Source organism: Triticum dicoccoides, chromosome 3A, assembly GCF_002162155.2.
Source record: "Triticum dicoccoides isolate Atlit2015 ecotype Zavitan chromosome 3A, WEW_v2.0, whole genome shotgun sequence".
Classification (NCBI taxonomy): domain Eukaryota; kingdom Viridiplantae; phylum Streptophyta; class Magnoliopsida; order Poales; family Poaceae; genus Triticum; species Triticum dicoccoides.
In genome coordinates, this window is record NC_041384.1 from 145639042 (window position 1) to 145663915 (window position 24874).

Sequence of the window (24874 nt, forward strand, 5' to 3'; positions counted from 1 at the left end):
CTATCAGCAACGGGATAAATTATACCTGCCTCCAGAAGCTTTAGTATTTCTTTTCTTACCACTTCTTTCATTTTAGGATTCAGACATCGTTGAGAATCACGAACTGGTTTGGCATCTGCTTCCAAATTTATTTTATGTTGACATAGAGTGGGACTAATGCCCTTAAGATCATCAAGAGTATATCCAATAGCAGCACGGTGCTTCTTAAGAGTTTTCAATAATCTTTCTTCTTCATGCTCTGAAAGGTTAGCACTAACAATAACATGATATATCTTCTTTTCATCAAGATAAGCATATTTAAGATTATCAGGCAACAGTTTAAGCTCAAACACGGGATCGCCCTTAGGTGGAGGGGATCCCATAGGATTTCAACATGCAAATTGTGTTTCAGAATAGGTTCATGTTTAAAGAATACTTCATCTATTTCCCTTCTTTCATTCATAAACATATCATTCTCATGGTCTAGCAAATATTGTTCTAAAGGATCACTAGAAGGTACGGCAATAGAAGAAAGACCAATAATTTCATCCTTACTAGGAAATTCTTCTTCACGGTGTTGTTTACTAAATTTAGAGAAATTAAATTCATGAGTCATATCATCTAAGCCAATAGTAACGACATTCTTTTCGCAGTCTATCTTAGCATTAACAGTGTTCAAGAAGGGTCTACCAAATATAATGGGACAAAAGCTATCTTGTGGGGAACTAAGAACAAGAAAATCAGCAGGATATTTAGTTTTCCCGCACAAGACTTCAACATCTCTAACAATTCCCACTGCTGAAATATTATCTCTATTAGCAAGTTTAATTGTGACATCAATATCTTCTAACTCAGCAGGTGCAATTTCATGCTTGATTTCTTTATACAAGTCATAAGGTATAACACTAGCACTAGCACCCATATCACATAAGCCACGATAACAATGTTCTCCTATTTTAATAGAAATAACAGGCACGCCTACCACAAGTGTATGTTTATCTTTAGCACAAGGTTTAGCAATTCTAGCAGTTTCACCGCAGAACTGAATAACATGCCCATCAATATTATCAGACAAGAGATCTTTAACAATAGCAATATTAGGTTCTACTTTAACTTGCTCAGGAGGTGTATATGTTTTAATATTGCTTTTACGAACCACGGTTGAAGCTTTAGCATGATCCTTTATCCTAACAGGGAAAGGTGGTTACTCAACATAACAAGTAGGAACAATAGGATCATTATAAGTGACAGTCTTTTCTTCAACTTTAATTGGTGCAACTACTTTTACTTCTATGGGAGGATGATATTTAAACCACTTCTCCTTAGGGAGATCAACATAAGTAGCAAAAGATTCACAGAAAGAAGCTACTATCTCAGAATCAAGTCCATATTTAGTGCTAAACTTACAGAAAATATTGGTATCCATAAAAGACTTAACACAATCAAACTTAGGTGTCATACCTGACTCCTTACCTTTGTCGAGATCCCAATCTTCAGAGTTGCGTTTAATTCTATCCAATAAATCCCATCTAAATCCAATAGTCTTCATCATAAAAGAGCCAGCACAAGAAGTATCGAGCATGATGCGATTATTTTCAGAAAGTCGAGCATAAATTTTTTGAAGAATTGTTTCTCTTGGGAGCTCATGATTGGGGGCATGAATATAACATTGATTTAAGCCTCCTCCAAGCTTGAGCGATGCTTTCTCCTTCGCGAGGCTAAAAATTATATATATAATTGCGGTCACGATGAACAAGATGCATAGGGCAATACTTTTGATGAAATTCCAATTTAAATCTTCTATAGTTCCATGATCTCATTGTTGGGGAATGTAGCAGAATTTTAAAATTTTCTACGCATCACCAAGATCAATCTATGGAGTCATCTAGCAATGAGGGAGAGGAGTGCATCTACATACCCTTGTAGATCACGAGTGGAAGCGTTCAAGAGAACGGGGTTGATGGAGTCGTACTCGTTGTGATCCAAATCACCGATGACCTAGCGCCGAATGGACGACACCTCCGCGTTCAACACACGTACGGTTGGGGAAGACGTCTCCTCCTTCTTGATCCAGCAAGGGGAAGGAGAGGCTGATGGAGATCCAGCAGCACGACGGCGTGGTGGTGGAAGCAGCAGTGATCTCGGCAGGGCTTCGCCAAGCTCCAACGAGAGAGAGAGAGGTGTTACGAGGGGAGAGGGAGGCGCCAGGGACTTGGGTTCGGCTGCCATCCCTCCCCTACTATATATAGGGCCCCTAGGGGGCGCCGGCCCTAGGAGATCCCGTATCCAAGGGGGGGCGGTGGCCAAGGGGTGGAACTTGCCCCCAAGTCAGGTGGGGCGCCCCCACCCCTAGGGTTTCCAACCCTAGGCGCAGGGGGAGGCCCATGGGGGGCGCACCAGCCCACCAGGGGCTGGTTCCCCTCCCACTTCAGCCCATGGGGACCTCCGGGATAGGTGGCCCCACCCGGTGGACCCCCGGGACCCTTCTGGTGGTCCCGGTACAATACCTATTACCCCCGAAACCTTCTCGATGGCCGAAACTGGACTTCCTATATATAAATCTTCACCTCCGGACCATTCCGGAACTCCTCGTGACGTCCAGGATCTCATCCGGGACTCCGAACAACTTTCGGTTTACCGCATACTAATATCTCTACAACCCTAGCGTCACCGAACCTTAAGTGTGTAGACCCTGCGGGTTCGGGAGACACGCATACATGACCAAGACGACTCTCCGGTCAATAACCAACAGCGGATCTGGATACCCATGTTGGCTCCCACATGCTCCTCGATGATCTCACCAGATGAACCACGATGTCGAGGATTCAAGTAATCCCGTATACAATTCCCTTTGTCAATCGGTACATTACTTGCCCGAGATTCGATCGTCGGTATCCCGATACCTCGTTCAATCTCGTTACCGGCAAGTCACTTTACTCGTACCGTAATGCATGATCCCATGACCAAACACTTGGTCACATTGAGCTCATTATGATGATGCATTACCGAGTGGGACCAGAGATACCTCTTCGTCATACGGAGTGACAAATCCCAGTCTCGATCCGTGTCAACCCAACAGGTACTTTCGGGGATACCTGTAGTATACCTTTATAGTCACCCAGTTATGTTGTGACGTTTGGTACACCCAAAGCACTCCTATGGCATCCAGGAGTTACACGATCTCATGGTCTAAGGAAATGATACTTGACATTGGAAAAGCTCTAGCAAACGAACTACACGATCTTGTGCTATGCTTAGGATTGGGTCTTGTCCATCACATCATTCTCCTAATGATGTGATCCCGTTATCAATGACATCCAATGTCCATAGTCAGGAAACCATGACTATCTGTTGATCAACGAGCTAGTCAACTAGAGGCTCACTAGGGACATGTTATGGTCTATGTATTCACACATGTATTATGATTTCCGGATAACACAATTATAGCATGAATAATAGACAATTATCATGAACAAGGAAATATAATAATAATCATTTTATTATTGCCTCTAGGGCATATTTCCAACAGTCTCCCACTTGCACTAGAGTCAATAATCTAGTTACATTGTGATGAATCAAACACCCATAGAGTTCTGGTGTTGATCATGTTTTGCTCGCGGAAGAGGTTTAGTCAACGGATCTGCGACATTCAGATCCGTATGTACTTTGCAAATATCTGTGTCTCCATCTTGAACATTTTCACAAATGGAGTTGAAGCGACGCTTGATGTGCCTTGTCTTCTTGTGAAACCTGGGCTCCTTGGCAAGGGCAATAGCTCCAGTGTTGTCACAGAAGTGAGTGATTGGCCCCGACGCATTGGGTATGACTCCTAGGTCGGTGATGAACTCCTTCATCCAGATTGCTTCATGTGCTGCCTCTGAGGCTGCAATTTACTCCGCTTCACATGTAGATCCCGCCACGACGCTTTGCTTGCAACTGCACTAGCTTACTGCCCCACCATTCAAAATATACACGTATCTGGTTCGTGACTTAGAGTCATCCAGATCTGTGTTGAAGCTAGCATCGACATAACCCTTTACGACGAGCTCCTCATCACCTCCATATAAGAGAAACATATCCTTAGTCCTTTTCAGGTACTTCAGGATGTTCTTCACCGCTGTCCAGTGTTCCATGCCGGGATTACTTTGGTACCTTCCTACCAAACTTATGGCAAGGTTTACATCAGGTCTGGTACACAGCATGGCATACATGATAGACCCTATGGCTGAGGCATAGGGGACGACACTCATCTTTTCTCTATCTTCTGCCATGGTCGGGCATTGAGCCGTGCTCAATCTCGTACCTTGCAATACAGGCAAGAACCCCTTCTTTAACTGATCCATTTTGAACTTCTTCAATATCTTGTCAAGGTACGTACTCTGTGAAAGACCAATAAGGCATCTCGATCTATCTCTATAGATCTTGATGCCTAATATGTAAGCAGCTTCTCCAAGGTCCTTCATTGAAAAACACTTATTCAAGTAGGCCTTAATACTGTCCAAAAGTTCTATATCATTTACCATCAAAAGTATGTCATCCACATATAATATGAGAAATGCTACAGAGCTCCCACTCACTTTCTTGTAAACGCAGGCTTCTCCATAAGTCTGCATAAACCCAAACGCTTTGATCATTTCATTAAAGCGAATGTTCCAACTCCAAGATGCTTGCACCAGCCCATAGATGGAGTGCTGGAGCTTGCATACCTTGTTAGCATTCCTAGGATCGACAAAACCTTCCGGCTGCATGTAACACCCCGGATGTAACTTTCCCTATTTGCACTCCAACTCTTGCCGTTTCCGGCGTTAAGTTATATTTATTTCTCGGGTTCGGGTCTTTGTCTCCGTGTGTTGTTTTCTTTGTCATGCATCTCATATCATGTCATCATGTGCATTGCATTTGCATACGTGTTCACTCATGCATTCGAGCATTTTCCCCGTTGTCCGTTTTGCATTCCGGCGCTTCGTTCTCCTCCGGTGGTCATTTCTAGCTTTCTTTCGTGTGTGGGGATTAAACATTTCCGGATTGGACCGAGACTTGCCAAGCGGCCTTGGTTTACTACCGGTAGACCGCCTGTCAAGTTTCGTATCATTTGGACTTCGTTTGATACTCCAATGGTTAAACAAGGGACCGAAAAGGCCTCGTGTGTGTTGCAGCCCAACACCCCTCCAATTTGGCACAAAACCCACCAAACTCTGCTCCATCATCTAGAGCGTTCGATCATGATCGCGTGGCCGAAAACCGCACCTCATTTGGACCCTCCTAGCTCCACTTATGCCTATAATTAGCCCCCCCCGTTTTCGGATCATCTCCTCCTACGAAACCCTAGCCAAAAAAAAGGACCCCACGCCGGCCGGACACGTCCGATCCGACCGGACGCATCGCCGCAGCCAACCCGCCGTTGCCACGTGGCCTCCGCCACCTACCGCGCCGCCGGCCCGGGAGGCCCACGCCCGGCCCCCGACTCCGCCACTGCGGGCCGCCACCTCGCGCTCGTCTCCGCCGGCAGCGCCCGCCTCCCCCGCCCTCTTCCTCGCGCCCGGTGGCCGGAACCACCGCGCCGCCTCTCCGGCACCACCGCACTGCCTCGCCAACTCCGGCCGTCGCCGGCCTCGTCTTCTACACCAGCGGCCGCCGCCGCCCGCCGCCTCGGGCCACCGCTCCGCCCCGAGCCGGCCGGCCGCCGCCCCGGCCTCTCCTCCACTCCGGGGAGCTCCCCACGCCCGGCCTCCTCCTCTCCAAGTCCGGCAGCTACAGTAACGGCGGCGAACCTCGAGAACCGCACCAGATCCAGATCTGGAAAAAAAATCCCCTCGGTTGACTTTTCCCTCCAAACCCTAATTTTTTATGCCTAATTTGACCGGCCGTATCTCCGCATCCGTAGCTCCGATTTGGGCATATAGTATATCAAAATGTTTGCCTTGACGAGTACATCATTTCATCCCATTGCATCATTTTCATTGGAGCTCATCTTGATGCCCGAAATGCTGTTAGAAGAGGGTTCCGTGAGTTAATTGTCAGATCTGCTAGTTCATCTTAGACTTTTGTCATTTTTGCCATGATTATTGTGTGCAAGATATGCCTGTGAGTCCTTCATATGTTTTGTTAAGGATTTTGTCTTCTTTCCAAAGGTGCAACCCATGAATTTTGAGGATGTGTGTGGTGACTTGTGCAAGCTTGCAAAGAGAGGCACCCGGGAAATCTGTTTTCAGAGACTTAGTTGTTTTCACTAAGTCTGGGATTATTTAGTTCATGATGCCATTTGTTCAGCTTGTTTCCTAGTGATCCGTGCCTCTTTTGAGGATGATCAGTAAAGGAGTTTTGTTAATCATGTTATGCTCTATCCATCCATGTCTTTGTTTGCAATTATGGAGCACCCTAGCTTGAGTCAATCGAGCTCTACTTTTGCTTCGTTGTGAATCTGGGCAGATCGTCAACTAGTTTGCGATTTTGCCGATGTTATTGTGGTTGATCCGTGCATGCTATGCAATTGTTCTTGCCATGTCTAGCTATCATTTTGTGCCTTCTTAATGGATGTATGCTTGCCTTTCCATGACTTGCACCGTAGTGAGTGCATCGAGCTCGTTTACATGCCTTCGTGAGTTATATTTCAGCATGTCTCAGTTTTCACTAAGTCTAAAAACTGATTGTGTTTTAGCTATGTTCGTGTGCCCGTTAGTATATTTCGTGAACCCTTTTGGCCCCAGGTCACTTTGGGTCTTTTGTTAAGCTTGTTGAGTAGCTCCATGCCATGTTCTTACTTGTCTTAATCAGGTCATGTATAATGTTGTTTTGCTGCTCCGAAGAGGGCTTCGTGATCTGAAATTTCAGACAAGTGTTAATTTCACAAAGTCTGAAATCTGTTTTGCATTTGCGTTTTTGCCATGCTTGTTTGAACCTCATAATGGATGAATTGGCCGTGGCTCAGTGCTAGTATTTTGTTAAGCATCTTGTGTGCATCCCTGCCATGTATTTTGTTGTCATGTTTGGTGGCTGTAGCATATTCATCTCGTTGCATTTAGATGCCTACTTGCTGTAAATCGCAGACTGATGCCATTCTTTAAACGCTTGCCATTTTCAAACCGTAACTCCGATTCCGGCGTTCTTTATGTCGCTTTCAAGCGATTTCATCCCATCTTTCCAGTGGCACACTTGGTTTTTCCAAGTTGAGGCCAGGTTCATGCATTTCCTGTCATATCTTGCATTTTGCATCCCGCATCGCATCCCGCATAGCATCCCATCATTGCATTTTATTGTTTGAGTTTGCACGTGGTTGATTGTATCCTTATTGCTTGTTTGTCTTGTTTGGGTAGAGCCGGGAGACGACTTCTCTAATGAGGAGCCCGTTGAGTTTGCTTTTAAGGATCCAGTCAACTCTGACAGCTTTGCAGGCAAGATGATCATACCCTCGAAATCACTACTATCTTTGCTATGCTAGTTTGCTCGCTCTTTTGCTATGCTAATGCTACGATGCCTACCTTTTGCTTGTCAGCCTCCCAATTGCCATGTTGAACCTCTAACCCACCATGGTCCTAGCAAACCGTTGATTGGCTATGTTATCGCTTGCTAAGGCCCTCTTATAGCGTTGCTAGTTGCAGGTGAAGATTGGAGGCGTTCCTTGTTGGAACATTTATTTACTTGTTGGGATATCATTATATTGCTATGTTATCTTAACGCATCTATATACTTGGTAAAGGGTGGAAGGCTCGGCCTCTCGCCTAGCGTTTTGTTCCACTCTTGCCGCCCTAGTTTTCCGTCATATCGGTGTTATGTTCCCGGATTTTGCGTTCCTTACGCGGTTGGGTTATAATGGGAACCCCTTTATATTTCGCCTTGATTAAAGCTTTTCCAGCAATGCCCAACATTGGTTTTACCATTTGCCACCTACCCTTTTCTTTCCCTTGGGTTTTGCAGACTCAAGGGTCATCTTATTTTACCCCCCCTGGGCCAGTGCTCCTCTGAGTGTTGGTCCAAACCGTCAGCCGCCGGTGGCTACCAGGGGCAACTCTGGGCTGGCCTACCAGAAGTTTGGACAACCTGAGTGTGCCCTAAGAACGAGATATGTGCAGCTCCTATCGGGATTTGTCGGCACATTCTGGCGGTGTTGCTGGTCTTGTTTTAACTTGCCGAAGTGTCTTGAGTTACCGAGATACCGAGTCTGATCGGTACGTCTTGGGAGGAGGTCTATTCCTTCGTTGACCGTGAGAGCTTGTCATGGGCTAAGTTGGGACCCCCCTGCAGGGATTGAACTTTCGAAAGCCGTGCCCGCGGTTATGGGCAGATGGGAATTTGTTAATGTCCGGTTGTAGATAACTTGAACATAAACTTAATTAAAATGAATCAACCGTGTGTGTTACCGTGATGGCCCCTTTCCGGCGGAGTCCGGGAAGTGGACACGGTGTTGGAGTTATGCTTTCGCAGGTTGTTCGTCTAGATTCTCGCTCGCGCTTTGCCTCCTCTTCTCACTCTCTTTTGCGTATAAGTTAGCCACCATATATGCTAGTCGCTTGCTGCAGCTCCACTTATTTTGCCTTACCCTTCCTATAAGCTTAAATAGTCTTGATCACGAGGGTGCGAGATTGCTAAGTCCCTGTGGCTCACAAATACTATAACTCCAGATGCAGGTCCAGGTGATTCCGCTCCAGGTGACGATTATGAGCTCAAGTGGGAGTTCAACGAAGACTCTTAGCGTTACTACGTGTCTTTTCCTGATGATCAGTAGTGGTGCCCAGTTGGGGTTTGATTCGGAGCCTTGTCGCATGTTGGGTTCTTTTCTATTTTGGCGCCGTAGTCGGGCCATGAGTGTTTGTATGATGGATGTTATTTATGTACTTTGATGTGACGTGGCGAGTGTAAGCCAACTATGTATCTCCCCCTTTCATTATATATTACATGGGATGTTGTGATGATTGCCTAACTTGCGACATTGCTTTCAATGCGGTTATGTCTCTAAGTCGTGCCTCGACACGTGGGAGCTATAGCCGCATCGAGGGCGTTACAAGTTGGTAATCAGAGCCTTCCCCGACCTTAGGAGCCCCATTGCTTGATCGTTTTTAGCGGCCGAGTTGTGTCTAGAAAAATGTTTTGAGTCATTAGGAATTATATAGCGGAGAGTCTAGGAATTCTTTTACTTCCCAGTCTCCTCATCGCTCTGGTAAGGCATCCTGACGTAGAGTTTTGACTCTTCTCTTCTCAAATTTCACTAAATTTTTTTTTAGGATCACGCGAGTATCTTGGAATCGTTTCGATGGCTTATGATGAGAATACTGTCTTGGTGCCTCCTGTCAGGGGTTTAGTGGAAGTGTCCCAGGGAGTTGAGCTCTGAGGTGTTGTCATCATAATTTTATCGTTGCAATTCTGGAATACTTGAGATATGTTCACCGACATCGAAAATCTCTTTTATGCAGTTCATTGGTGAGATAACCTCGACGCCACCCAGTACTGGGGCGGGAGTTCGGGAGTATCGCCATAACTTGTATAACGGATGCTTTTCGAAGGTTGAGGTAGATGGTTTCCGAAGTTTTCTTGGTTATGCGTTGAAGGATGGATACAGCTGGATGTAGGATTTGCTAGTTTGGGTGAGATATTATGCTTCCCCTGTATCCCCAACACCTGATTGCATAACCGGAAAGGTTCGGGAGTTTCATAGGTGGGAATTCTAGTAGCTCTAGTTTTTCTTCCACGGATATTGGTTTGAGATTGGGATTTCTTACCGATTATTCGTTCTTGATCCGTACCTTGTTGATTTATTTCTCTACCTTAATTCTACGTGGCTTCTCAATTTATGGATATGTGACCATTTCAAGAGGAATGCATTCGTTCATTTTGTTCGGATGTGAAGACTATATGTTGCAATTTTCATTCCGTTGGATTCAGCTTCAATATTTGTCTGTCAATGTGCTAATGGTGGTCAACCTCTTCAGGATGGCTCCTCCAACGCGCATGACTCCGAATCCTGATCCGCCACCACCTCCACCTCCTCCAGAGGCATGGCAAGCTGTGATGGCCGCAACCAATGCAAACACACAGCTGATCATGCAAATTCTTCAAGAGCGCAATCAAGGCAGTCAAGGGAACCAAGGCAGCAATCAGAGTCATTTTGCTACACTCAACCAGTTCCTTACTAACGGGCCAAAGACTTTCAGCAATTGTGTTGAGGCAACCGATGCTGACGATTGGCTTGTGGATCTGTGTAAGCATTTCGAGTGCAGTAACGTCAGGCCTGAGGACTTTGTTAAGTTCGCTTCCTTCCAACTCAAAGATCAAGCTGCAGAATGGTTCCAGCAGTACAAGGATTCCATAGGTGGACGTGTTATCACTTGGGATGATTTCCATCGAGATTTCCGAGCTCATCATATTCCGCAGAGCGTGGTTGAAAGCAAGCGTGAGGAATTCTGCAATCTGAAGCAAGGCTCTTTGTCTGTCTATGACTACAACAAGTTGTTCCAGAAGCTTGCCCGCTTTGCCAAGCAGGACGTGCCTGATGAGAAGAGCATGATATACCAGTTCAGGGGTGGTCTCAGAGTAGATATTCATCTCGCTCTTGTTCTCTTCGAGCCCTTGAGATTCGATGAGTTCTACAACATGGCACTGAAGCAAGAGGCTGCTCAGTTGAGGTGTGATGCTTCCAGGAAGCGAGTCAGGGATGTTACTCCTTCTTCCTCTACTCAAGTGGCCAAGCAGCAGAAGTTTTGGCTTCCTCCTCCTCCGTTTCGTCAGCCGTATCAGCACAAGAGCAAAGGTGGCAGTGGTTCTTCCCACCCACCCAACCCTGGCTTTCAGAACAAGACTTCGTCTCAAGCTCCAAGATCGAGTGCTCCGTATCACCGTCCGCTTTCAGAGGTCACGTGCAACAAGTGTCAACAGAAGGGTCACTATGCCAACAAGTGTCTCAACCAGAGGCGTCTTCCTCCTCCTCCTCCTGTCAGATCGGCAAGTACAGCTGTGGTCAAGCATAACCCCAAGCATGCCAAGGTCAATTTGATGAATGCAGCTCAGGCAGAGGACTCGTCAGATGTGATCATGGGTAACCTTCCTGTTAATGATAAACCTGCAAAAGTTCTTTTTGACACTAGTGCATCGCATTGCTTCATCTCAAAACCTTTTGCATCTAAGCATGAGTTGACTTCCCAAGTTATGCATAAACCGTTAGCAGTCGTCTCTCCGGGTAAATGTTTGCTTGCTAATCATGAGATTCCGGATATTTCTATCATGATGGGTGATTTCAAGTTTCTGGCTTCTCCAATGGTTCTTGGTAACTCGGATATTGATCTTATTCTCGGCATGGATTGGCTTTCTAAGCACAAGGCTCAGCTTGATTGTGCAGCCAGGCAGATTCAATTGACTCATTTGTCTGAGGATGTAATTGTCTTTGCCGCTCGGGATAATACCATCCGTCTGTTTTCTCTCAATGAGAAGGGTGAATTGGATGCCATCTCTCAAATTCCAGTCGTTTGTGAATATCAAGACGTCTTTCCAGAAGAGCTTCCAGGAATGCCTTCGCACCGGCCAGTTGAATTCGTTATTGAACTTGAGCCTGGCACGGAACCTGTGTGCAAACTCCCTTACAAGCTCGGACCTGAAGAGTTGAAGGAGCTGAAGAAGCAACTCGATGAGCAAGAGAGAATGGGTCTCATCCGGCCTAGTTCTTCTCCGTGGGGTTGTGGTGTTCTTTTTGTGAAGAAGAAGGATGGAACAGACCGACTTTGTGTTGATTACCGTCCAGTGAACAAGAAGACCATCAAGAACAAATACCCACTTCCCAACATCAATGAGCTGTTCGAACAACTCAAAGGTGCCCAAGTATTCTCCAAGCTTGATCTCCGTATGGGTTATCGCCAGATTCGCATTCGTGAAGAAGATATTCCCAAGACAGCATTCAGAACAAGCTTTGGTTCATATGAATACACTGTCATGTCTTTTGGCCTTGCCAACGCTCCTCCGGCGTTCTCTCGCATGATGAACTTCATCTTCAACGCCTACACCAATGACTTCGTTTTGGTCTATCTCGACGACATTCTGGTTTTCTCCAAGAACAAGGATGATCATGCCAAACACTTGCGTTCGGTTCTCGATAAGCTCAGAGAACATCAGTTCTATGCTAAGTTCTCCAAGTGTGAATTTTGGCTCGATGAGGTTCTTTATCTTGGTCATATCATCTCTGCCAAGGGCATTGCCGTGAATCCTGAGAAGGTGTCTGCAATTGTGAATTGGGAACCTCCTCAGAACGTGAAGCAACTCCGCAGTTTTCTCGGTCTCGCAAGCTATTGCCGAAGATTCGTTGAAAACTTTTCTAAGATCGCGAAGCCTCTCTCTAACCTTCTCCAGAAGCACGTCAAGTGCGTTTGGTCTCCAGAGTGTAATATTGCTTTCAACACTTTGAAAGAGAAGTTGATCACTGCTCCAGTTCTGACTCCGCCTGATGAATCCAAGCCGTACAAGGTCTTTTGTGATGCCTCTCTCCAAGGTCTTGGCGCAGTATTGATGCAAGAGAAGAAAGTTGTTGCTTATACATCTCGCCAGTTGAAGCCTAATGAGAAGAACTACCCCACTCATGATCTCGAGTTGGCGGCAGTTGTGCATGCTCTGTTGACTTGGAGACATCTTCTATTGGGAAGAAAAGTGGACATTTTCACTGATCACAAGAGTCTCAAGTACATCTTCACTCAGCCTAATCTCAACCTCAGGCAAACTCGATGGGTCGAAATGATTCAAGAGTATAATCCGAGTATCGAGTATACTCCGGGCAAGGGTAATGTGATTGCTGACGCATTGAGTAGGAAGGCTTACTGCAACAGTCTGATTATTAAGCCTTATCAACCCGAGTTTTGTCAAGCTTTCCGCAAACTTAATCTGCAAGTTGTTCCTCAAGGTTTCCTCGCCAACCTTCAAGTCTCTCCTACCTTAGAAGACCAGATTCGCCAAGCCCAGCTTCTTGATGCTATGGTGAAAAAGGTGAAGATTGGGATTGCTAAGAGTTAGTCCAAGTACAATTGCTACCACCTTGATAACAAGGACACTCTCTTCTTCGAGGATCGTATTGTTGTGCCCAAAGGTGACCTCCGTAAAGTGATCATGAACGAGGCTCACAATTCTCTCCTCTCCATCCACCCTGGGAGCATGAAGATGTATCAGGACCTTAAGCAAGCTTATTGGGGGACTCGAATGAAGCGCGAGATCGCTCAATTCGTGAATGAATGTGATGTCTGCAGAAGAGTGAAGGCAGAACACCAAAGGCCAGCAGGTCTCCTCCAACCTCTTGCCATTCCAAAATGGAAGTTTGACCACATTGAAATGGACTTCGTGACTGGGTTTCCAAAGTCCAAGCGTGGCAATGATGCTATATTCGTTGTCATCGACAAGCTCACCAAAGTGGCTCACTTTCTGCCTATCAAGGAGTCGATCACTGCAGCTCAATTGGCGAAACTCTATACCTCTCGAATTGTCTCTCTGCACGGTATTCCTCAAGTGATATCTTCAGACCGTGGCAGCATCTTTACCTCCAAGTTTTGGGATTCTTTCCAGAAGGCTATGGGCACCAACACCCGCTTCAGCACAACTTTCCATCCTCAAACAAGCGGTCAAGTCGAGCGTGTCAACCAGATTCTTGAAGATATGCTCAGGGCTTGTGTGATCTCCTTCGGCATGAAGTGGGAGGATTGTCTTCCTTATGCTGAATTCTCCTACAACAATAGTTTTCAAGCAAGTTCGGGCAAGGCCCCATTTGAAATTCTGTATGGCAGGAAGTGTCGTACCCCTCTCAACTGGTCTGAAACTGGTGAACGTTAGCTTTTGGGTAATGACTTAATCACAGAAGCAGAAGAAATGTGCAAAGTCATTCGTGATAACCTCAAAGCAGCCCAATCCCGCCAGAAGAGCTACTATGATAGTAAGCATCGTGATTTGGCTTTTGAGATCGGAGATCATGTTTACCTCCATGTCTCTCCTATGAAAGGTACTCGTCGCTTCGGTATTAAAGGGAAGCTTGCCCCTAGATACGTGGGACCTTTCAAGATTGTCAGCAAGAGAGGCGACCTCGCCTATCAACTCAAGCTTCCTTCAAACTTTGCAAATGTTCATGACGTGTTCCATGTCTCTCAGCTTCGAAAGTGCTTCAAGACTCCGGATTGCACCGTCAACTTCGAGGACATTGAGCTCCAAGAAGATCTCTCTTATCGTGAGCACCCAATTGCTATTCTTGAAGAGACTGAACGCAAGACTCGCAACAAGTCAATCAAATTTCTCAAAATCAAGTGGTCACACCATTCCGACCGTGAAGCTACCTGGGAACGCGAGGATCACCTCCGTTCTGAGTACCCGGAGTTCTTTCAGTCCTAGATCTCGGGATGAGATCTTTTCGTAGTGGTGGAGTGTTGTAACACCCCAGATGTAACTTTCCCTATTTGCACTCCAACTCTTGCCGTTTCCGGCGTTAAGTTATATTTATTTCTCAGGTTCGGGTCTTTGTCTCCGTGTGTTGTTTTCTTTGTCATGCATCTCATATCATGTCATCATGTGCATTGCATTTGCATACATGTTCATCTCATGCATTCGAGCATTTTCCCCGTTGTCCGTTCTGCATTCTGGCGCTTCGTTCTCCTCCGGTGGTCATTTCTAGCTTTCTTTCGTGTGTGGGGATTAAACATTTCCGGATTGGACCGAGACTTGCCAAGCGGCCTTGGTTTACTACCGGTAGACCGCCTGTCAAGTTACGTATAATTTGGACTTCGTTTGATACTCCAATGGTTAAACGAGGGACCGAAAAGGTCTCGTGTGTGTTGCAGCCCAACACCCCTCCAATTTGGCCCAAAACCCACCAAACTCTGCTCCATCACCTAGAGCGTTCGATCACGATCGCGTGGCCGAAAACCGCACCTCATTTGGACCCTCCTAGCTCCACTTATGCCTATAAATAGCCCCCCCGTTTTCGGATCATCTCCTCCTACGAAACCCTAGCCAAAAAAAGGATCCCCACGCCGGCCGGACATGTCCGATCCGGTCGGACGCATCGCCGCAGCCAACCCGCCGTTGCCACGTGGCCTCCGCCACCTACCGTGCCGCCGGCCCGGGAGGCCCACGCCCGGCCCCCGACTCCGCCACCGCGGGCCGCCGCCTCGCGCTCGTCTCCGCCGCCAGCGCCCGCCTCCTCCGCCCTCTTCCTCGCGCCTGGTGGCCGGAGCCACCGCGCCGCCTCTCCGGCGCCACCGCGCCGCCTCGCCAACTCCGGCCATCGCCGACCTCGTCTTCTACACCGGCGGCCGCCGCCGCCCGCCGCCTCGGGCCACCGCTCCGCCACGAGCCGGCCGGCCGCCGCCCTGGCCTCTCCTCCGCTCCGGCGAGCTCCCCACGCCCGGCCTCCTCCTCTCCAAGTCCGGCAGCTACAGTAACGGCGGCGAACCTCGGGAACCGCGCCAGATCCAGATCTGAAAAAAAAATCCCCTCGGTTGACTTTTCCCTCCAAACCCTAATTTTTTATGCCTACATTGACCGGCCGTATCTCCGTATCCGTAGCTCCGATTTGGGCATATAGTATATCAAAATGTTGGCCTCGACGAGTACATCATTTCATTCTATTGCATCATTTTCATTTGAGCTCATCTTGATGCCCGAAATGCTGTTAGAAAGGGGCTTCGTGAGTTAATTGTCAGATCTGCTAGTTCATCTTAGACTTCTGTCATTTTTGCCATGATTATTGTGTGCATGATATGCCTGTGAGTCCTTCATATGTTTTGTTAAGGATTTTGTCTTATTTCCAGAGGTGCAACCCATGCATTTTTAGGATGTGTGTGGTGACTTGTGCAAGCTTGCAAAGAGAGGCACCCGGGAAATCTGTTTTCAGAGACTTACTTGTTTTCACTAAGTCTGGGATTATTTAGTTCATGATGCCATTTGTTCAGCTTGTTTCCTAGTGATCCGTGCCTCTTTTGAGGATGATCAGTAAAGGAGTTTTGTTAATCTTGTTATGCTCTATCCATCCATGTCTTTGTTTGCAATTATGGAGCACCCTAGCTTGAGTCAATCGAGCTCTACTTTTGCTTCGTTGTGAATCTGGGCAGACCGTCAACTAGTTTGCGATTTTGCCGATGTTATTGTGGTTGATCCGTGCATGCTATGCCATTATTCTTGCCATGTCTAGCTAGCATTTTGTGCCTTCTTAATGGATGTATGCTTGCCTTGCCATGACTTGCACCGTAGTGAGTGCATCGAGCTCGTTTACATGCCTTCGTGAGTTATATTTCAGCATGTCTCAGTTTTCACTAAGTCTGAAAACTGATTGTGTTTTAGCTATGTTCGTGTGCCCGTTAGTATATTTTGTGAACCCTTTTGGCCCCAGGTCACTTTGGGTCTTTTGTTAACCTTGTTGAGTAGCTCCATGCCATGTTCTTACTTGTCTTAATCAGGTCATGTATAATGTTGTTTTGCTGCTCCGAAGAGGGCTTCGTGATCTGAAATTTCAGACAAGTGTTAATTTCACTAAGTCTGAAATCTGTTTTGCATTTGCGTTTTTGCCATGCTTGTTTGAACCTCATAATGGATGAATTGGCCGTGGCTCAGTGCTAGTATTTTGTTAAGCATCTTGTGTGCATCCCTGCCGTGTATTTTGTTGTCATGTTTGGTGGCTGTAGCATGTTCATCTCGTTGCATTTAGATGCCTACTTGCTGTAAATCGCAGACCGGTGCCATTCTTAAAACGCTTGCCATTTCCAAACCGTAACTCCGATTCCGGCGTTCTTTATGTCGTTTTCAAGTGATTTCATCCCATCTTTCCAGTGGCACACTTGGTTTTTCCAAGTTGAGGCCAGGTTCATGCATTTCCTGTCATATCTTGCATTTTGCATCCCGCATCGCATCCCGCATAGCATCCCATCATTGCATTTTATTGTTTGAGTTTGCATGTGGTTGATTGTATCCTTGTTGCTTGTTTGTCTTGTTTGGGTAGAGCCGGGAGACGAGTTCGCTAACGAGGAGCCCATTGAGTTTGCTTTTGAGGATCCAGTCAACTCTGACAGCTTTGCAGGCAAGATGATCATACCCTCGAAATCACTACTATCTTTGCTATGCTAGTTTGCTCGCTCTTTTGCTATGCCAATGCTACGATACCTACCTTTTGCTTGTCAACCTCCCAATTGCCATGTTGAACCTCTAACCCACCATGGTCCTAGCAAACAGTTGATTGGCTATGTTACCGCTTGCTAAGGCCCTCTTATAGCGTTGCTAGTTGCAGGTGAAGATTGGAGGCGTTCCTTGTTGGAACATTTATTTACTTGTTGGGATATCATTATATTGCTACGTTATCTTAACGCATCTATATACTTGGTAAAGGGTGGAAGGCTCGGCCTCTCGCCTAGCATTTTGTTCCACTCTTGCCGCCCTAGTTTTCCGTCATATCGGTGTTATGTTCCCGGATTTTGCGTTCCTTACGCGGTTGGGTTATAATGGGAACCCCTTGATATTTCGCCTTGATTAAAGCTTTTCCAGCAATGCCCAACATTGGTTTTACCATTTGCCACCTACCCTTTTCTTTCCCTTGGGTTCTGCAGACTCAAGGGTCATCTTATTTTAACCCCCCTGGGCCAGTGCTCCTCTGAGTGTTGGTCCAAACCGTCAGCCGCCGGTGGCTACCAGGGGCAACTCTGGGCTGGCCTACCGGAAGTTTGGACAATCTGAGTGTGCCCTGAGAACGAGATATGTGCAGCTCCTATCGGGATTTGTCAGCACATTCGGGCGGTGTTGCTGGTCTTGTTTTAACCTGTCGAAGTGTCTTGAGTTACCGAGATACCGAGTCTGATCGGTACGTCTTGGGAGGAGGTCTATTCCTTCGTTGACCATGAGAGCTTGTCATGGGCTAAGTTGGGACCCCCCTGCAGGGATTGAACTTTTGAAAGCCATGCCCGCAGTTATGGGCAGATGGGAATTTTTTAATGTCCGGTTGTAGATAACTTGAACATAAACTTAATTAAAATGAATCAACCGTGCGTGTTACCGTGATGGCCCCTTTCCGGCGGAGTCCGGGAAGTGGACACGGTGTTGGAGTTATGCTTTCGCAGGTTGTTCGTCTAGATTCTCGCTCGCGCTTTGCCTCCTCTTCTCGCTCTCTTTTGCGTATAAGTTAGCCACCATATATGCTAGTCGCTTGCTGCAGCTCCACTTATTTTGCCTTACCCTTCCTATAAGCTTAAATAGTCTTGATCGCGAGGGTGCGAGATTGCTGAGTCCCTGTGGCTCACAGATACTATAATCCAGAAGCAGGTCCAGGTGATTCCGCTCCAGGTGACGATTATGAGCTCAAGTGGGAGTTCGACGAAGACTCTCAGCATTACTATGTGTCTTTTCCTGATGATCAGTAGTGGTGCCCAGTTGGGGTTTGATTCGGGGCCTTGTCGCATGTTGGGTTCTTTTCTATTTTGGCGCCGTAGTCGGACCATGAGTGTTTGTATGATGGATGTTATTTATGTACTTTGATGTGACATGGCGAGTGTAAGCCAACTATGTATCTCCCCCTTTTATTATATATTACATGGGATGTTGTGATGATTGCCTAACTTGCGACATTGCTTTCAATGCGGTTATGTCTCTAAGTCGTGCCTCGACACGTGGGAGCTATAGCCGCATCGAGGGCGTTACACTGCATCATATACAATTCTTCCTTAAGAAAGCCGTTAAGGAATGCCGTTTTGACGTCCATTTTCCATATCTCATAATCATAGTATGCGGCAATTGCTAACATGATTCAGACGGACTTCAGCTTCGCTACGGGTGAGAAGGTCTCATCGTAGTCAACCCCATGAACTTGTCGATAACCCTTAGCGACAAGTCGAGCCTTATAGATGGTAACATTACCATCCGCGTTCGTCTTCTTCTTAAAGATCCATTTATTCTCTATCGCTCGCCGATCATTGGGCAAGTATGTCAAAGTCCATACTTTGTTTTCATACATGGATCCTATCTCGGATTGCATGGCTTCAAGCCATTTGTTGGAATCTGGGCTCGCCATTGCTTCTTCATAGTTCGAAGGTTCACCGTTGTCTAACAACATGATTTCCAGGACAGGGTTGCCATACCATTCTGGTGTGGAACGTGTCCTTGTGGACCTTCGAAGTTTAGTAGCAACTTGATCTGAAGTACCTTGATCATTATCATTAACTTCCTCTCTAGTCGGTGCAGGCACCACAGGAACATCTTCCTGAGCTGCGCTACTTCCCGGTTCAAGAGGCAGTACTTCATCGAGTTCTACTTTCCTCCCACTTACTTCTCTCGAGAGAAACTCTTTCTCCACAAAGGACCCATTCTTGGCAACAAAGATCTTGCCTTCAGATCTGAGGTAGAAGGTATACCCAATGGTTTCCTTAGGGTATCCTATGAAGACGCATTTTTCTGACTTGGGTTCGAGCTTTTCAGGTTGAAGTTTCTTGACATAAGCATCACATCCCCAAACTTTTAGAAACGACAACTTAGGTTTCTTCCCAAACCATAATTCATACGGTGTCGTCTCAACGGATTTAGATGGTGCCCTATTTAAAGTGAATGTAGCTGTCTCTAGAGCGTATCCCCAAAATGATAGCGGTAAATCAGTGAGTGACATCATAGATCGCACCATATCCAATAGAGTGCAATTATGATGTTCGGACACACCGTTACGCTGAGGTGTTTGAGGCGGCATGAGTTGTGAAACGATTCCACATTTCCTTAAGTGCGTACCAAATTCATGACTTAAATATTCTCCCCCATGATCTGATCGTAAGAATTTTATCTTTCGGTCACGTTGATTCTCTACCTCATTCTGAAATTCCTTGAACTTTTCAAAGGTCTCAGACTTGTGTTTCATCAAATAGACATACCCATATCTACTTAAGTCATCAGTGAGAGTGAGAACATAACGATAGCCACCGTGAGCCTCAACGCTCATTGGACCGCACACATCAGTATGTATAATTTCCAATAAGTTGGTTGCTCGATCCATTGTTCCGGAGAACAGAGTCTTGGTCATTTTACCCATGAGGCATGGTTCGCACGTGTCAAATGATTCGAAATCAAGAGACTCCAAAAGTCCATCTGTATGGAGCTTCTTCATGCGTTTGACACTGATGTGACCAAGGCGACAGTGCCACAGATATGTGGGACTATCATTATCAATCTTACATCTTTTGTTATTCACACTATGAATATGTGTAACATCATGTTCGAGATTCATTAAGAATAAACCATTGACCAGCGGGGCATGACCATAAAACATATCTCTCATATAAATAGAACAACCATTATTCTCGGATTTAAATGAGTAGCCATCTCGAATTAAACGGGATCCAGATACAATGTTCATGCTCAAAGCTGGCACTAAATAACAATTATTGAGGTTTAAAACTAATCCTGTAGGTAAATGTAGAGGTAGCATGCCGACAGCGATCAAATCGACCTTGGAACCATTCCCGACGCGCATCGTCACCTCGTCCTTCGCCAGTCTCCGCTTATTCCGCAGCTCCTGTTTTGAGTTACAAATATGAGCAACCGCACCGGTATCAAATACCCAGGAGCTACTACGAGTACTGGTAAGGTACACATCAATTACATGTATATCACATATACCTTTAGTGTTGCCGGCCTTCTTGTCTGCTAAGTATTTGGGGCAGTTCCGCTTCCAGTGTCCCTTTCCCTTGCAATAAAAGCACTCAGTCTCAGGTTTGGGTCCATTCTTTGACTTCTTCCCGGCAACTGGTTTACCGGCCGCGGCAACTCCCTTGCCGTCCTTCTTGAAGTTCTTCTTACCCTTGCCTTTCTTGAAACTAGTGGTTTTATTGACCATCAACACTTGATGTTCCTTTTTGATTTCCACCTCCGCTGATTTCAGCATTGAAAATACTTCAGGAATAGTTTTCACCATCCCCTGCATATTGTAATTCATCACAAAGCTCTTGTAGCTAGGTGGGAGCGACTGAAGGATTCTGTCAATCACCGCCTCGTCCGGGAGGTTAATGTCCAGCTGGGACAAGCGGTTGTGCAACCCAGACATTTTGAGTATGTGCTCACTGACAGAACTATTTTCCTCCATCTTACGACTGTAAAACTTGTCGAAGAGTTCATATCTCTTGACCCGGGCATGAGCTTGTAAAACCATTTTCATCTCTTCGAACATCTCATATGCTCCGTGTTGCTCAAAACGCTTTTGGAGCCCCGGTTCTAAGCTGTAAAGCATGCCTCACTGAACGAGGGAGTAATCATCAGCACGCGACTGCCAAGCGTTCATAACGTCTTGGTTCTCTGGGATGGGTGCTTCACCTAGCGGTGCTTCTAGGACATATGCTTTCCTGGCAGCTATGAGGATGATCCTCAGGTTCCGGACCCAGTCCGTATAGTTGCTGCCATCATCTTTCAGCTCGGTTTTCTCTAGGAACGCGTTGAAGTTGAGGTTGACATGAGCGTTGGCCATTTGATCTACAAGAAATTTTGCAAAGGTTTTTAGACTAAGTTCATGGTAATTAAGTTCATCTAATCAAATTATTTAATGAACTCCCACTCAGACAGACATCCCTCTAGTCATCTAAGTGATACATGATCCGAGTCAACTAGGCCGTGTCGGATCATCACGTGAGACAGACTAGTCATCATCGGTGAACATATCATGTTGATCGTATCTTCTATACGACTCATGTTAGACCTTTCGGTCTTCCGTGTTCTGAGGCCATGTCCGTACATGCTAGGCTCGTCAAGTCAACCTAAGTGTATTGCGTGTGTAAATCTGGCTTACACCCGTTGTATTCGAACGTTAGAATCTATCACACCCGATCATCACGTGGTGCTTCGAAACAACGAACATTCGCAACAGTGCACAGTTAGGGGGAACACTTTCTTGAAATTATTGTGAGGGATCATCTTATTTAAGCTACCGTCGTTCTAAGCAAATAAGATGTAAAACATGATAAACATCACATGCAATCAAATAGTGACGTGATATGGCCAATATCATTTTGCTCCTTTTGATCTCCATCTTCGGGGCGCCATGATCATCGTCGTCACCGGCATGACACCATGATCTCCATCATCGTGTCTTCATGAAGTTGTCTCGTCAACTATTACTTCTACTACTATGGCTAACGGTTAGCGATAAAGTAAAGTAATTACATGACGTTTATGTTGACACGCAGGTCATAAATAAATTAAGACAACTCCTATGGCTCCTGTCGGTTGTCATACTCATCGACATGCAAGTCATGATTCCTATTACAAGAACATGATCAATCTCATACATCACATATATCATTCATCACATCCTTTTGGCCATATCACATCACATGGCATATGCTGCAAAAACAAGTCAGACGTCCTCTAATTGTTGTTGCAAGTTTTTACGTGGCTGCTATAGGTTTCTAGCAAGAACGTTTCTTACCTACGCCAAAACCACAACCTGATATGCCAATTTCTATTTACCCTTCATAAGGACCCTTTTCATCGAATTCGATCCGACTAAAGTGGGAGAGACAGACACCCGCTAGCCACCTTATGCAACTAGTGCATGTCAGTCGGTGGAACCAGTCTCACGTAAGCGTATGTGTAAGGTCGGTCCGGGCCACTTCATCCCACGATGCCGCCGAATCAAGATAAGACTAGTAACGGCAAGCAAACTGACAAAATCGATGCCGACAACAACTTGTGTTCTACTCGTGCATAGAAACTACGCATAAACCTGGCTCTGATGCCACTGTTGGGGAACATAGCAGAATTTTAAAATTTTCTATGCATCACCAAGATCAATCTATGGAGTCATCTAGCAATGAAGGAGAGGAGTGCATCTACATACCCTTGTAGATCGCGAGTGGAAGCGTTCAAGAGAACGGGGTTGATGGAGTCGTACTCGTCGTGATCCAAATTACCGATGACCTAGCGCCGAACGGACGGCACCTCCGTGTTCAACACACGTACGGTTGGGGAAGACGTCTCCTCCTTCTTGATCCAGCAAGGGGAAGGAGAGGTTGATGGAGATCCAGCAGCACGACGGCGTGGTGGTGGAAGTAGCGGTGATCTCGGCAGGGCTTCGCCAAGCTCCAACGAGAGAGAGAGAGAGAGAGAGAGAGAGAGAGAGAGAGAGAGAGAGAGAGAGAGAGAGAGAGAGAGAGAGGTGTTACGAGGGGAGAGGGAGGCGCCAGGGACTTGGGTGCGGCTGCCCTCCCACCCCCCCACTATATATAGGGCCCCTAGGGGGGCCGGCCCTAGGAGATCCCATCTCCAAGGGGGGCGGCGGCCAAGGGGGGGAACTTGCCCCCCAAGTCAGGTGGGGCGCCCCCAACCCCTAGGGTTTCCAACCCTAGGCGCAGGGGGAGGCCCATGGGGGGCGCACCAGCCCACCAGGGGCTGGTTCCCCTCCCACTTCATCCCATGGGGCCCTCCGAGATAGGTGGCCCCACCCGGTGGACCCCCGGGACCCTTCCGGTGGTCCCGATACAATACCGATTACCCTCGAAACCTTCCCGATGGCCAAAACTGGACTTCCTATATATAAATCTTCACCTCCGGACCATTCTGGAACTCCTCGTGACGTCCGGGATCTCATCCGGGACTCCGAACAACTTTTGGGTTACCACATACTAATATCTCTACAACCCTAGCGTCACCGAATATTAAGTGTGTAGACCCTACGGGTTCTGGAGACACGCAGACATGACCGAGACGACTCTCCGGTCAATAACCAACAGCGGGATCTGGATACCCATGTTGGCTCCCACATGCTCCTCGATGATCTCATCGGATGAACCACGATGTCGAGGATTCAAGTAATCCCATATACAATTCCCTTTGCCAATCGGTACGTTACTTGCCCGAGATTCGATCGTCGGTATCCCAATACCTCGTTCAATCTCGTTACCGGCATGTCACTTTACTCGTACCGTAATGCATGATCCCGTGACCAAACACTTGGTCACATTGAGCTCATTATGATGATGCATTACCGAGTGGGCCCAGAGATACCTCTCCGTCATACGGAGTGAAAAATCCCAGTCTCGATCCGTGTCAACCCAACAGATACTTTCGGGGATACCTTATACCTTTATAGTCACCCAGTTACGTTGTGACGTTTGGTACACCCAAAGCACTCCTACGACATCCGGGAGTTACACGATCTCATGGTCTAAGCAAATGATACTTGACATTGGAAAAGCTCTAGCAAACGAACTACATGATCTTGTGCTATGCTTAGGATTGGGTCTTGTCCATCACATCATTCTCCTAATGATGTGATCCCGTTATCAATGACATCCAATGTCCATAGTCAGGAAACCATGACTATCTGTTGATCAACGAGCTAGTCAACTAGAGGCTCACTAGGGACATGTTATGGTCTATGTATTCACACATGTATTATGATCTCCGGGTAACACAATTATAGCATGAATAATAGACAATTATCATGAACAAGGAAATATAATAATAATCATTTTATTATTGCCTCTAGGGCATATTTCCAACACTCGTATCATCACATAGCCTATACCATGTCAACGCGTCTCCCTTCAAAGATAAAGGGAAGACCTTCTTCTTAGCAACATCATCGGGTATACCTGCAAGCTTAAATAATCCACAAACTTCATCCACATATATTAGGTGTTCATCAGGATGCTTTGTTCCATGTCCTGTAAAAGGATTAGCTAGCAGTTTTTCTATCATACCCGAAGGATACTCATAAGGAATTTCATTTTCAATAGGTTCAGTAGGTTGAGGAGCAACTCTTTGCTCTACTGGTTGGGGTGAAGATACCCCGAACAAGCCCCTCAGAGGATTACTTTCCATAGTAACAAGTGACAGTAAATTTCAGCTCACTATATAAATTTTTCCTTACCAAATTCCACCTACCAAAGGCGCTTCACTCCCCGGCAACGGTGCCAGAAAAGAGTCTAGATGACCCACA